Source organism: Chlorocebus sabaeus, chromosome 25, assembly GCF_047675955.1.
Source record: "Chlorocebus sabaeus isolate Y175 chromosome 25, mChlSab1.0.hap1, whole genome shotgun sequence".
In the NCBI taxonomy this organism is placed as follows: Eukaryota; Metazoa; Chordata; class Mammalia; order Primates; family Cercopithecidae; genus Chlorocebus; species Chlorocebus sabaeus.
Genome location: NC_132928.1, coordinates 39623755 through 39638703, shown reverse-complemented (window position 1 = coordinate 39638703; position 14949 = coordinate 39623755).

Sequence of the window (14949 nt, the reverse complement as noted above, 5' to 3'; positions counted from 1 at the left end):
GTCATTAATACATTTACACATTTTAATTTAGCTATTCTACTTCTAAAAATGTAGTCTGATGACATAATCAGAAATACACACAAGCTTTTCTAAAAAAAAAGCTTTTATGGACTGTGATAAAAAATTAAAATAGAGCCTATAATTGATAGTATGGCATGTAGCCATTTTATAGGCTGTTTTTCATGCTAGAAACAGAATAAACTTGTTTATAAAGATAATATTAGTCAAAAACTCAATGACTAATGATTTTTTTTCTTCTTAGGTGAAATACCTCCAAATTCAAAGCAATGTGTTTAATTGCTAATTTGAAAGAAGTACAATAAATATACTGTGTCCAAAAATCAGGAAATACAGGTGAAATACGGGTAAAATATGTCATCTGGAAGCATAACATTAAAACAGTTACCCCATAAAGCATTTAGCAATTGTTTTAGCAAATTGATTTTTTAAAATAATATTCTCCTGTATCATGGCCGCTATTTATTTCCATTACCTAATTCTCAGAGCACATGCTGTGTTTTTACCTGCTGTGTGCACTAATTAGGCCTTATAGTACCAGCCTTTTAACCTAACAAACCCCTTTAAGCACTGCTTATGTTGGAAAATTTCATAATATTATATATGAAGGACACAGTTTCTCTAATTCTTTCAAAGGCAATTACACATAATTCTTATTATTTTGATATTCATTTTTTTGAAAATATGAGACAGAAATTTTAAATTCCCCTAGTGATTTTTATCCCCAAACCTCAGACTCATTCTGTTCTATAGATGTCTGTCATCATCACATTGGAGCCTATAAGGAAAATTATCAATCTCTCTCCACTTCTACCTTAAACTAATTCACCCCAGTAACTCAGTTGAAAAAAAAATGATGATAGGAAGAGAGAAAGAAGAGAAATGAGAGGAGAAATAGTTATCAACTAAAAAATAAGAAAACTTATAAGCTTGAATGTTATGCATCTGAATATCTACGTACTGCAAAAGTTCTTCAAGTGCACAGCAGAAATACCAAAGCAGAATCATTGCTGTGAATTTTAGAACATGAGTGCCAAAGACTTACAATCTTCCAGAATGAAAAACACATTTTGATAAAAGTATACCCATTGTTGACACAATTCTCCTCAAAAAAAAAAAAAAAAAAAAAAAAAAAAAAAAAAAAAAAAAAAAAATCAACTTTTTGAAAGTTACAGATGTAGAGCTACAATTATTTACCAGATATAAACTGTCCAGAGAAAAGTCGACCTTGAACAAACCAGCATGGGACACAAGGAAAAAAATCAGCAAAACTTCTGCTGATGAAGCAGAACATCTGCACAAAAATTACCAATAAAGAACTATATGCCATAGTAATTTTGTGGGCTGTGAATGCACTATGTGTCTATAAATATGCTCGATTGTTTTCAAATGATTAATTATAACTTGATAATAGCATTTCATTCATTCTTATAAATCATTTGGTGTTATTTGCAAAGTCCTATGGAACACAGCTATTTAAGATATCATCAAATATAAACTAAAACTGGATAATATTTAATATTTTGCTTCATTTCAGTGTTAAAATATTTAAAATATTTGTTCTGCATAAATGTACTGGAAGCGATGTCTACTCAAGTAAGGAGCATTTCAGGTTTGTTTAAATAATTAATTAGCTTTGGATTCTAGAGAAGTCTTTGTCTAAGTATCCTAGAACAAGACTAAATTGCATTACACTGGCTGGGTAGGAGGCACTAGGTGGAGCCCATCTTTATTCCATATTACATTTTATATTTATTCCCTTGATAATTCAGTGCTCCTAAATATAGATTATCTTGACTAGATATGAGTGTTGCTGGTGTAATTGGTGGTTTATTCTTATGGGACAGGATAGTTATGGTGATCTGGGTGTCAGCAGTTTTGATTGCTCCTGCATCTTTTTAACAGGACAGTACTCATATTGAATTATGCCTTCATCCTTTGACCTCATTTAATATTAGATCCTCTTCAAATTAGTCACAGTGTTGAATGAGGGCTTAAACATATACATTTTCGGGGTACCCAATTCAGTCCATAACAGGTCCTCAATAGCTCAATGCTCTTTAGTAATTTTGAAAAGTCAAATGGGTTCAGCTAGTGAAATGGCTTATACATTCTTCAATATAAAACTACTTTGGCAATTCCAACAGATGAATATATATTTTTGGAGAGCACTGGATTAAAGTTACCATTTAAAATAATTCAGGAAAACGGAAATGGAGTTTTTTGAGTATTCTGCATATTTCCTTTTTGTTCTTTAATGAAAGATTCAGGAATGACTCTTGCTCTTTTTTGTTATTACTATTTAGGAATGTGAGTTTTGAAATTGCTTTAGTAATTTTACTAATAGCCTGAGGAAGGGATAACATGCTGAAGAACAATTTACAGGGAAATGGAGGCAAAGCCAATGAAATGAGATAGTCTTGAAGTCCACACTAGCATTATCATTTCTGATAAGTGAGCCAGAAAATTGACTTATTATTTAAAACAGTTTGTGTCTGCTCCTCTGTTACTTGTACCTTAACTGATCCTAACAGATGCAGCAGAGCAGTACAATCTCCAGGAGTAAGAAATGAGTTCACTATTTCAAAAATATTTTTTGCTAAAATTATTAAGTTACGTGTAAGGGCAAACACAAATAAATCTGCTGGCAGAAATAATCTTTCAGACCAAAAAGATCTAAGTTTCACAGCAAGAGCTTGTAGGACAAGCGTCTGAGTTGCAATCCAGGTTCATTTATTTGCTGCGGGTTCTCTTCTCTTATGGGGGTTCTGAGGATTAAAAGAAATAATACCTGTAAAGTGCTTAGAACATTACCTGTCACATAGTATGCACTCAATACATATTAGCAATTTTTGTGATTTTAAAGATTGAGAGTATAATCTTTTAAGATTGTCATATAAAAGAAAGAACATAATTAAAGCCTGTTTTCTTAGTGAAATTACGTTTCATCAGGTTACTTCCATGAAGCCACCACAAGTTTGTATAAATCTTAATTTGAGAATCACTGGATTACAGAAAGCTACCTTGTTCCAGAGATTGTTGGCTGTCCCTAGAGATGTATGCTCCCTTTCCCATTGTGTACAGTTGTTGCTGAGAATCAACAATTCAGTGAAGGACCCCACATTCCAACCTCCTTTGTGTTTAGATGGCATCGTGTGATTATTGCTCACCAAAGAAATATTAGAAGAAATGTAAATTACTTTGTATTGGAAGATTTTTACCTCGCCCAGAGAAAGGTCTGACCTTTCCCATTGGCTCCCGAGGTAATCTCTAAACCTTTAGAATATTCTACCTAAAAAATATGTCTTTGTTTACTTGAAAACTTTTGGCCACACCAGGTAGTTTAACAATGTGATAAAAGGTGAAGTCTTTGGGTCCCATGGTAACAGCTTGGCCTGCAAAGAATCTGGAGACATAAGTCAGCCACATATTTGGTAAACCAGGTCCATGTCACCAAACTGTAGTTAAAACTTTAGACACTAAGAATTGGGTTAGCTTTACTGGAGGCTAAATACGCTACACATATTGTCACAAATCTATTCTGGTTAAGCGCTGTGCATGACTGCCTGGAAGAGAAGAACGGGAAACTCCACACAGAGAACATTTCTAGATTTTGTCCCATGTATTTGTTACCTTCATTGTATTTAATCTTTATCCTTTCACTTTTATAACCACAACTCTGGGTATAACCATTTTCAAGGACTTCTGTGAATACTTCTAGTAAGTAATCTAACTTGAAGGTAGTCTTGGGGACCACTGGACTCTGCAGATGTTATTAGAAGTGAGGGTGGTTTTGTAGGCTATTTCCTATCTTCACAGTCATTTTCTGGCTAAGGAGTTTAAAAAGTACGAATACCTTCTCCAAGTGTAGATTTTGTTAACCAACTTTATCCAAAGAATTTCAAAGCGTAGGGACTAATGGAGCCTCAAGACAGAAGGAGCCTGGAGCCAGGCTTGCACCCACATCCACACTGTATTTTTTCATGAGCAAAAAGTAAACTTCCATTTATTGAAGTAATTGGAATGTTGCTGTATATTATAACAATCTTGTCATAACTAATATGTTTCTTAGCCGAGTTTTACTTTCTTTGAGGCACTAAAAGATGGCATATAAGTTTAAACAACAACAACAACAAAAAATAAACGAACTTATTACTGATAGATAATGGCAGTTACTGTTATTTATTGAATTTTGAATCCATGTTTTCTGCACATTTTATGTCTGATGTTCTGGTAGATGCTGTTAGAGTTACTTTAGGTAATAAAGATAGTTTGCTGGTAATGTGTATTCTCATTTCAGGTGGAAACAATACCCTTTCTACCACTTATTTTATTCAATTAAAAAGTCTCCACTTTAATATATAATATGAATGAGCAAATATTATCACCTTACAACCTCTACAAATTATTTTAAAAGAATGTAATTTTGAACTTTATTTAAAGCAACCAAATCACTTATCTACAAGAATTTATTTCTGCTTTATTGTTCCATTATTTCCACAAGTATAATTGCCAATTAATTTACTCTATTTTTCTCTCATTCCAATTAGAATTCTCTTTGAAGTTTCCTGACCATTGAAACAAAGCCCTAGGTTTTAAGCTCTGTGTAGCCAGTGGTGATTCAAATGTCAGCGCTGCAGGCTGTGAAACATCCTTTTTCATTAGCTTGAATAAAGTTACTTATTTAGCTTGCTATCTAGCAATCCTGAATGTTAAATGTCTGGTGAAAATTTGCAGCTGAGATAATATCACTCTTCACACTCCGAACTTTTCAAATACTTTTTAAAACTCAATATAGACAAAGAGTAGCATTTTCTTACCATATTTTAAGCTTTTATTGAAAGTACAGGCTATTATAAGGTGATAAAACAGATAGGAGGCATTCTCTTTTATCTACAGTTAGAGCTAAGAATATATTATGGTATCTGTTTATGTAAAAATAAATTCAAAATCACCAATGGATGTCCATCCTCTTGAAGGCGTACTATTTTGATTAGTTTAAAAAATAGTAGGCAATATGTACCAAACGAAAATGGGAAATCTATGTTCTGTAGCTCTTTTTTATAGCTGTGTTATTTAATAAAAGTTTAGAAATGAGTAAACTTACAAAAAACGGAAAATTTTGAAGTAAAATGAAACCATTTTATTTCTGTGTCTTGTTTGAACACACCATTAGATGCTAATTTGAAATGTATAGTTTTCACTAGATTTTGTGAAGATAGAGACATATCTATAATGCCTCTGGGAAAAGAAATTAAATGCTTTTAGCCCCAAATGTAATCCTTTCAAATTCTCGTACATTCTGATATTGTACCAAGGTATTGATGTATATCATATCAGAATTTGACTAAGGAGAAATATGTTTCAAGCCTTTTAAAATTATTTTTGTCGCACTGTAACTTTTTTCCCTTACCCTCACTCTGCTCATTTCAATGAGAAAGGATTTCCTTAGGATGCAAGGATGGAAGAAGGAAAGAGGACGCTCTTCCTTCTCTCCCTCATGTACCCCGAGTATCTTTTAGGAAGAGAAGAGAACCAGGAATGCCCGCTCCCCTCTTTCTAGATGCATACTCATTCATCTTCAGTCTGTACCCCTTTGGATTGCATCCTGAGTACCCCCTTCCCCCACCGGGGACTCTTTTGAAAAAATGCCTTCTTTTTCATTTCTCCTCCTCAGCTCTCCCTACATGGATAGGTGATTGTGTCTCCCTAATTGGGACACTCCCCTCAGATGCATCCTCCAAACTGGAAAGAGGTAATTTCCAAAACCTTAAACTTGTTGACTTAGAACTGGGCTCGGGGAAGGGAACACACAAACCCCACATGCTGGCATAAAGGTCTTGTCTTGTGTTTTCTTTTCCTTTCTTTTCTTTTCCTTTTCCTCTCCTTTTACTTTTTCTCTCCCTTCCCTCCCTCCCTCCCTCCCTTCCTTTCCTTTTTTTTTTTTTTTTTTTTGGACGTAGTCTCTCTGTGTCTCCGGGCTAGAGTGCAGTGGCGCGATCTAGGCTCACTGTAGCCTCCCTTTCCTGGATTAAACAATTCTTTTGCTTCAGCCTCCTGAGTAGCTGGGACTACAGGCACAGCTAATTTTTGTACTTTTTAGTACAAATGGATTTGACCATGTTAGCCAGGATGATCTTGATCTCTTGACCTCGTGATCCGCCTGCCTCGGCATCCCAAAATGCTGGGATTACAGGCGTGAGCCACTGCGCCCTGCGAGGGTAAAGGTGTTTGTTTGTTTTTTCTTTTCTTTTCTTTTCCAGTCAGGCTTTTGCCCTCCCTCTCCCAGTACAAACTGGTAAAAGGCCTCAGAATTTTTCAGGGGCCCTTACCCCTCCCCTTGTTTCATTTTGATACATGTTTTCTCATAACCTGGTTTGTCTGTTCTTCCCTTCAGGCTATCAGACTTCAAACAGTCAGACAACCAGAGCCTCTGAGGATGGCTCCTGCTGCTGAGAGCCCTTAGGCCCCCAAGGGAACTCTGACTGCCATTTCCTCAAAACAGCGCCCTCTTTTAGCAGGAAGCAGCTAAGATCTGTCTTCGTCCTTATCCTTATTCTAAGGACAGTTAGATGCGCTTCATTAGAGGGGTCAATGAGACAACCAGGTGCGAGGGATCCGGAGATCGCCTATCAGCCTGCCCACTGAGGTGGAGCCTCCGAAGTTCACACATTTGCAGCAGGGAGGAGCCTGGCCCCTCCTCTTCCTGTGTGGAACGTGGGATTCCAACGCTGGGGCAGGAAGCACTGAAGCAGGAGACTCTGGCCTTGCAGAGCATCACTGGTTCCTCATTTTCCCGCTTTTCACACAGTAAAATCTGTCTTATTCTTTTCGTGGCCGTGGGACAGACAAAAACACCATCTTTAGCTGAACTAAGGAAAAGTCCTGCAACACATCCATCCATATATATGAGGAGATAGGAAGAAAAGTATGTTAGATTTTTACTTTACTCTCCTTAACAGAGTGATAATGTGTTATATCCCCCAGAATTTTTTCTTTACTGCCTAGAATATACCATGTATTCAGCATGATCTCTGATATTGATGTTGATGAGAATAATGAAGTCAGCTGAAGTGTATTCAGTATGCAAATTGTATATGTATCAATAATTTGGCATAACTGATATCAACATTAATGAAATTGTGTATCATTAAATGAAACAAAATATCAGAGAAATATATCTTTATAAAGCAGGGTACAATGAACATAAGCTTGATCATATTAAAGGCAGTGTAGTACCACTTAAAGAAATAACTTTCTACTTGAAAGTTATTTACATAACTTTACATTATCTACTCAGTTTTAATTATACCTGTATAAATTAAGTACAATGATAGTACAAATTCAATTGTGTAGGCACTAAATAACAGAGTCAAATTTATATGATGGCCTGTTGAAAATGTATATATGTAACATTTGACATCTGACAATATACCATAGCAAAAGAACCAAACATTGCAATAGCTTACATAAGCTAGAACTGTATTTCTATCTCACATAGTCACGCAGAAATTGGCCATTCCTCCAGTTACTTTAAGGATGACAGGTAGCTGTTTCATATTCCATGCCTGGCTTTTATCTTCTGATATTTACCTCTTCCTGACGTGACTTTTGTATTCAGCAAGTGGGGAAGGAATGAAAGTGCAGGGACTATGAACTCACCTTCCAATTAAGAGTGTAGGGGCTAGGGTCCATTGATGTGCCAGCTAGGAGGTTGTTAAGGAGCCTGAACTTAGAAGGGTCACAACACTGGCTTAATACTTTGCTGTCACTTTCTTGAAATAAGTAACAATTTTTGAACAAGGCTCTGCATTTTTATTTTGCGTTGAACCCTGAAAATTATGTTGCTAGCACTAAGAAAAATGACTGAGGCATGCATTTTCCCTTTTGAATTCTTACTGGCCAAAATTTGGTTATATAACCACAACTTTGCCACACTAAATGCTTAAGAATGTAATCGCTTGCTGGCAGCCAGGGAGAGCTAAAACTCAGGAGTTTGATATTAAAAGGAAGAAAGAATGCATATTGACTTACATCTAACAGTCTCAGCCGGTGTCCACGTTTTCCTTTTTTTGATTCTCAGAACCTAGCAATATGACAGGCACATAGTAGGTGGCTATAGTTTCTGTTGAGGAAATAAATACATGACTGAAATACATGAAATAAATGAAATCAATAAAACAAACAAATTTTTTAATTTTAGGTGGAGATATATCTTCAAAAGAACATTAGAAAATGAGATTGGCTCAATCTAGTACCATTTATTATTAGATAAATATTTCCAAAGATTCAAAAGTACTTTCAAAATTCCTGGTTCACAACAGAGAAAAGCAGGTAAGTAGTATATCTATAGAGCTCAATTTCCAGAAGGATAAATAATGTTTGGTCAAATTATGTGATACAGAGGTACAAAAATCTCACACTCTTTAATTACTGGAGAATGTATCAAGTTTCTCCTGGTAAAAGTAGTCTTAACTTGGACACATTTCGGTGTCATGCCATTTTACTGTAACCACTTTAACTAAGAGTAATATGTTTTCTAAAAATAGTGTTAGGACAATTACATGTGATTCTGGGTTCCCAGATAATAGATTATTGCTGGTGAAATTAACATAAACACAAACATTTTAGCAATATAGAGTCATTTGGTATAAAGGAAAACAAGCAAATGTATCAGAATAATCACTGTTGTTTGCTATTACTGCTGCATAAAGTAACTGATGGTCATTTTGATTACTTAGTATACGGAATAAGGAATTTAGAAATAAGGAATTTAGAAAAAGCTGCATAAAAGAGTTATGTAAAAGAGTTTGAAGGTATAGAAAGTGTACAAGATTTGCATTTGTGAAAAATATCCTTATAAAAACCTATTTTGTTCCTGCTACATTACTGAATAAATACAGCATTTGAGTAATTTCTAAATTGTAAATTTTATGCTCATTATTATGAAAATACATTAGAGTACTTAGATGTTGAATTGGAGGATACATGAGCAGAAAAGTAATGCGTAGAAGGCATTATTTTGTTAGAGTGAAGGCTGAACAAAAATAAAAAGAGATTTTAATTATAATGACTCAGGAAATAAATTTATTTCTGTCTTATGTAATGTGCAGGATATATATTTGGAATCCTCTCAAATTAGTCATGTCAGCATTAGTTAGGGGTTCCACCATCCTTGAAATATGATTTTCAAGGTTGTTCCTTTCATAGCCATTCACAGGTGGGAAGAAAAGTAAGAATGAGTCCAGGCCAAGTTTCTTTTAAGTAAGTGAAATGGAAATTGTTGAAATGTTTTCTACTAACATTTTGTTGGTGAGAATTTAGACATATAGTCAACTACTTAGAAATGAGATAAGAAAATTTAATCTAGCTGAGAAGCTTTGTACCTAGGGAAAAAGAGAAGATTACTTTGAGGGAATAAATAAGTATTGTAAAAATACTTCCCCAAATACATTATTTACAATTTAAAAATTGTGTTTTAAATGATCATTTCTTAAACTGCTTTTATTTAGGACAAATTTATTTACACTTACAGAAAAATTCAAAAAGACAGGACAGAGTTCCTGTGTACTCCACTTTGTTTCCATGTTATTAAATTCTTAAATGTAATATATTAAATTAAAATAGTTATCTGTGCTCCAATTAATAAATATTGATACATCATTATTAACTAAACCCTATACTTTATTCAGATGTCCTTAGCTTTTATTTAATGTCCTTCCTTCATTGCTAGTACACAGGAGAGTATTGGCTTTTTTATGTTTATTTTGTGTCCTTAGCTGAGAAAGCCTAGATGCGATGACAATCCTGTAGCAATGAGCACACCCACTGTCTAGATTTTGGTTTCTACAATACAATTTCCCAAAAATAGTAAAAAAAAGATTCTTAGAAAAATGCATGGTTCTAGGACTGGGACAGGAAATAATACAAGGTGAGCCAGTGATACAGCATAACTCTCTACTCACTGAGTGTGGTGTATACACAGTAACTTTGTTCAAAATGGTACAGTATGGAAAAGAGGAAAAATAAGTGAGCTTTTAGTGTACACCCTAGAAAAAGACTACATCAATCAGTCAGGTGATCAAGGTAAACATCTTGATAATTTATGTTGATAGTGAGTACCCTATATATGATACAATGAAATGGGGCTCTGTGGTCTTCTCCCAAAAACATATGACTGTAGTCTGATTATGACAAAAAATGTATCCTGCTGATGTTGAATTGAATATTCTATAAATTTCAATAGGATCAAGTTTATTGGTAGTTATGCAAGGTTCAACTGTGTCTGTACTGATTTTCTGCCTGCTTGATATATTACTGCAAGAGAGATGTTGAAACCTCAAACAATAATGGTAGTTTCCTTTTCAATTACATAAACTTTTGCCTTATATGTTTTGATGCTCTATTGTCAGTTTGTTAAAGTTTGCTATGTCTTCTTGGATAATGGTCCCTTTTTTCATTATGTAATGTTTATCTTTATTTCTGAACATTTATCTTGTTCTGAAGCATGTTTCTTCAGCAATGAATATAGCTACTTCAACCTTCTTTTGATTGATATTAGCACAGTATATATTTTTCTATCCCTTTTAAGTTGAATTTTTACATAAGTGGACTTCTTTTAGAAAATATTTAGTGGAATCTTTTTTGTTGATTATGACAATCTGACCTAATGGTAGTATTTAGACCATTTACATTTAAATTGATTGTTGAAATACATAGATTAATGTCTACTATGTTTCTAATTGTTGTATATTTATAGTACTTAATCTCTACTTTTCCCATTTCTTCCTTTTCTGCTTTTAATTGGGAATTGTTACCATCGTATCTTATCTTTTTTAGCATATTGGTTTTAGCATATATTGCTTTAAAATATATATTTCAGTGAATGTTCTTGAGTTTATAATACATTTTTTAAACTATCTTACCTCCAACTTTAAATAATACCATAAGGCATCACGTTAGTACAGGTATGTTGTAACAGAGTGATTAGTAAATATTTTCCAGATTTTTCAAGTTGAAAATAAAATCTATTCAACCATTAAATCTATTAAATTACTTATGAATTTAGCATAGATGATTATAGACTGGAATATTCTGCAAAATTGGGGGCCACAAAGTAAATAACAATTAAGAGTTGCATAATAAACATTATATAATTTATATGTATTTTATAAACTACATTATAACTTACTAGAATTTTCTGTCCAAGGGAAACAAGACAGTATCATAAACCAGTGTATAGATCATGAGTTTCAGAAACATAACTGAAATAAGACATTTTACATATTTCCACCACTTCCCCATAAGTAATACATAAAACACTTTCTAAATATTATAATCTGTTTCACATAATTTATAAGTACAATCTTCTGCATTTAAATGATTTGAGTATAATTTTATTAGTCTTAGTGTTTAAAAATCTTTAAGAAAGATATGCTTTTATACTTATTTAATCTATGTGAGTCATCATATAAATATTAGAGAATCTGGCTGGGTGCGGTGACTCATTCCTGTAATCCTAGCACTTTGTGAGGCCAAGGCGGGTGGATCACCTAAGGTCAGGGGTTAGAGACCAGCCTGCCCAACATGGTGAAACCCCATCTCTACTGAAAATACAAAAATTAGCCAGATGTGGTGGTGGGTGCCTGTAATCCCAGCTACATGGGAGGCTGAGACAGGGAGAATTGTTTGAACCCAGAAGGCAGAGGTTGCAGTGAGTTGAGATTGCACCATTGCACTCCAGCCTGGGTGACAGAGGGAGACTCCGTCTCAAAATAATTAATTATTTAATTAAAAATTAGAGAATCGGAAAATACAGAAAGTGATGTAACAAGGGTAAATTGTACTTTAAAAAGTAAAATTTGCTACCGTGTTTTATAAATTCTTGATACTACTTTATCTTATTAGCCTCAAAGTAAAGGAGGATTGTCTACTGCAGAAAATAACAAATATCAACCACTTTCAAGTGAATTATAAAATAATACCTAATAATAAAGCAACAATTTGGGTAATTGTGGTTTCACTTAAAATATTTTGTTTGCAATATTAAAGATATTATCTTATGTACGGAAATCAATGAAATGAATTTCTTGAGTGAGTTGCTCATTTTCCATCCTCTTTTTGTGTAGGATAGTATGGACAGCTCCCTAAGGAAAACTTATCCAGATTTATATTTGAGATATATTTTTGAATTGTCTTCCTTTCCTATTAAAGTGAAGTATGTTAGGTGAATGATGCTGTGACCTGACAGTGGAATCAGCCATACGTTGTTGATATAATGATGGAAGAATATGAACAAGTGCTATTGAAATGATCCAATGATGCTGTTTTAATTTAGAAAAAAAGAAGAATATAACAAATTTTATAGGATCAGCTCTTAGCTGTATTTATTTTAACCTTACTGTAATGTAAGTTATGCACAAGGCTAAAACATTTACACAGAGGAACTATTTTTATAGAATCTTTAAATTCAGAATCCCATTTTTTATGTCATCCATTCAAGAAACCAATATATGTTGGACTTATAAAGTGTAGTGGGTACAGGGACCACTGATTTCAGGCTTTTCAACAACTGTACATAGTAAAGGCTTAAAGAAAGAATATGATTATGTGTGGTTCTACCTTCTATGAACTTGAAGTCTAATAGAGAAACTTAGGTAAGAAACTAAGCATAGCTGACTATCAAAATGACTTTATTAACATTTTCACATTGTTGCAATTGGAGTATAAGAGCAATGGTTCATTTTGTTCTCCAAAAGATGAATAATAAATTCAAATGTGCTGTGATGTTTTATAAGACTCACGAATTAGAATTATTATATTTTATCATCCTCATCTTCATCATTATAAATGGAAGACAAGGGTTTGGGTTAGAAGAGTGTTGCAGGCAGAAGGCAGGATGCTATGTAAGAAAAAAAGTCTGGAGACATGAAAGAGTATTCCATCTTTGCACACTAAAAGCCTTTTGTATAGTTAGATTTAGTTTGCAGTGAAATAAATATGATTGAAGAGAAGGATAGAGAAATAGCCAAGGACGGCATTATGAAAAGAATTACATGCCAACTAACAAGTTAGATACCTATCTTATTGAAAAATAAATAACAGATTTATATTTTAAAAGATTTGCATTGTCAGTGTTCACTCTTGTGACTGGGTGAAGCATGGATTGGAAAGGATTCAAGGGGAATGAGAGGAAAAATATATAGTTTAGATTTTCATCAGTACAGCAATGTCGGTAATTAAAAAAATAAAAGCTCCCTAATAAACACATAAAACTGACAGATTAGATCAACAACTACCCTTTTAAGCAAAGCTAACAAGGATGAAAGCACAAGAAAACACCAGAACTCAAAAATGAAGCAGAAATTCAACCTTGAGATAATGGAGGATGTGTGGGTAAGATAATGACAGAAAAAGAGAAAAATTCCAGTCTTGCTAACCAAGGAGTGTATAGGTTTGAATCACTGTGTAGGACATCAGGAGGGGCTTTACTATATCTAAGTAGATAACAAAGATAATGAAAGTATATAAACAAAAATGTATAAAATGCAGAAAATGAAGTTGAATCAAGATGACAAGAGAGTCTCCCATCTAGAGAAAGTTTCCTCAAAGGTGGGACTGCTCGCTCACGTGAAACAAGAGTGAGAAAGTCACACAGTGAAGCTGCACTTGCAGCAAGTATCGATGGGCCGCATGTGACTATTGAGCCCTTAAAAAATGTAGCTGGGCACAGTGGCGTGTGCCTGTAATACCAGCTACTCAGGAGGCTGAGGCAGGAGAATTGCTTGAACCCAGGAGGCGGAGGTTGCAGTGAGCCGAGATCACACCACTGAACTCTGAACTCTAGCCTGGGCTACAGAGCAAGACTCCTTCTCAAAAAAAAAAAAAAAAAAAAAAAGAGGAAAAGAAAGAAAAAGGCAAAACTGAAATGGGTATAAATGCACACTAGATTTCCAAGACTTGGGACAAAAATATCTATAATGACCCCAGTAATAATATTTCATATTGATTACATCTGAAATTATATCTTAAATATATTGGTTTACTTAAAATAGATGAATAATAATAAATAATATAGAATAATAAATAATAATAAAGAATAATACATGCAAATGTGCTGTGATGTTTTATCAGACTCATGAATTAGAATTATTATTATTTATCATCCTCATCTTCATCATTAAAATGGAAGACAAGGATGTGGGATAGAAGAGTATTGCAGGCAGAAGGCAGGATGCTATGTAAGAAAAAACATTTCTTCTGGCTTTTTTTTTCACTTTTAACAAAAAAGTGGCTACAGGAAAATTTGAGATTACAGGTATGGCTTGCATTATATTTCTGTTCAGCAGCTCTTTCTGAGAGAATAATCTTTTAACACTAGAGATCTCCACAGCTAGCACTCATATTATTATTTGTTGATGGTGTTAACACTGTAAGCCACTAGAATTTAATTTATTCCTTGCTTTTGTTTTAAGATATAAATCTTATTTTTGAATCCTCATTTCCAAACAGAAAATCAAACCCAAGTTAGAAAACTATATTCCCTTTAACCATTTAAAATGACAATTGTATTACCTAATGCTATTTTTATACGTCCTTACTATATTTCTGATTTTTTAAATTAATATTTTATATAAATTTTAATATCTGTTGATGAAAATTTCTGCTAATTGATCTTATTTTCCAATTGGTTTATTTGTTCACAACAGTTTGTTTTCCCAAACACATTTTAAAATAATTATGATATATTTATAATTATAAAAATTTCTATTAAGGTCTTCTTTAATGGAAAGTAAACTTAAAAATTACTTTAGAAGTGGAAGGCTGAGGCAGGTGGATCATGAGGTCAGGAGATCGAGACCATCCTGGCTAACAGGGTGAAACCCTGTCTCTACTAAAAACTCCAAATATTAGCTGGGCGTTGTGGTAAGC